This window comes from Aegilops tauschii, chromosome 6, assembly GCF_002575655.3.
Source record: "Aegilops tauschii subsp. strangulata cultivar AL8/78 chromosome 6, Aet v6.0, whole genome shotgun sequence".
Classification (NCBI taxonomy): Eukaryota; Viridiplantae; Streptophyta; class Magnoliopsida; order Poales; family Poaceae; genus Aegilops; species Aegilops tauschii.
Genome location: NC_053040.3, coordinates 470,698,672 through 470,699,990, shown reverse-complemented (window position 1 = coordinate 470,699,990; position 1,319 = coordinate 470,698,672). Strand labels below are relative to the sequence as shown.

General features: G+C 55.0%; 1 long non-coding RNA gene across 1 annotated transcript; it reads right to left on the bottom strand.

The window, feature by feature from the left end:
* LOC120966650 (uncharacterized) lies at window positions 1-1,088 on the bottom strand. The gene is made up of 2 exons (XR_005760822.3): window positions 751-1,088; window positions 1-405 (listed from the first exon to the last, which is right to left on the bottom strand). It is a non-coding gene; the product is annotated as an uncharacterized lncRNA (long non-coding RNA).
* Window positions 1,089-1,319: the final 231 nt, after the last annotated feature.

The window sequence follows — 1,319 nt, the reverse complement described above, 5'->3', positions numbered from 1 at the left end:
TTTGGGTAAATCCAATTGATCAATGGAAAGATTACACTTGATTCATTCACTGAGTTACATCTCGTTTTCATTAAACACGTTATCACCACGCTCCCGGCGGAGCGATCCTATCGGCCTCACGGCGCGACACGGAGAACAAAGGCCGGAGACGACGCAAAGAGCAGCGACGGCGACGACCACTCCTTCAGCGCTGCTCCCTGGTGGTCGACGCGGCCCTCGTCTTGCATCCATGCAGATCGGCGGCGCTCGAGGCCATGCCCCTGGCCGGCCCTCCGAAGCGATGACATCGGGCCTGTCGTTATCCCCACGAACGGCTCTTGCGTCCGCTCTACCCCAGATGCGGCCGGCCACGGTAATGGCCGCTCACGGCACAGCGCGCCGCTCCACATGGGCATGGATACATCCCTGCATAGGAGAACTTCATCGATCAGGAGATCTATATAATTTTGCCTTCCTGTGATCTAATAATTGATTCTCAATTATGCATAAGGAATCGCTTGTGAGCATGTCCAGATCGATTGATCTCTGCGGAAACAGGAACCGGAAGAAATTTTTGGATAGAAGGAGAAGAAATAATCGGTGACGACACAAGATCAACAAGAACAAGTCCGATGGGCAAATCAATCACCCTGGACAGCATTCTAACTGTGCCCATCACGCAGACACCAAAGAATTGATCTAATTGCTGCATGATTAAGGTGCTTCTTTTCCTATATATAGTATATACATGCTCGCTATCATGATTAGTACCTTGGGCTCTCGCCAGTCGCCACTGGAGCGCACGCATCGGCTGCCCTCAGCCATGCACCAGCAAGGAGGCCTCGAGCACTTGACGCATCAGCGGGCCGGCCGCGACGCAGCGGCTCCACTAGCGCGGCTTCCCGCGGCCCTGTGGCACGAGCGCCTAAGGCATCCACGGCGGCTGCGCGCGGCTCGGCCCCTGCGCGACTGAACTTCCGGCGGCCGACTGAAGCGGCGACCAATGGCCACGAACGCTCACGTCTCGGCGGCGCCCAGCCCGTCTCCACGCGCGCCTGCGGCGGTCGGCACCGACACCCTCAGGCGCCAGCGAGATGCTGCTGGCGCGCTTCCTGGCTACTCTCCCTTATCCGTTTAGTTAGACCAGGCTGGTCTTGGCTGGGCTGCTCTACGTGGCCTATTTGCATGTCGTTGAGTCCCCGAGGCACCGACAGCTCCTTAATTTGCATTAGTTGCTTAATTGCTTGTATTTTCAGTGCTATTTATTAGCATTTGTCATGTTTAGGCCAGATCTGCATTTAAATCATTTTCTGTTGCATTTTAAAATTCCGGAAATACAT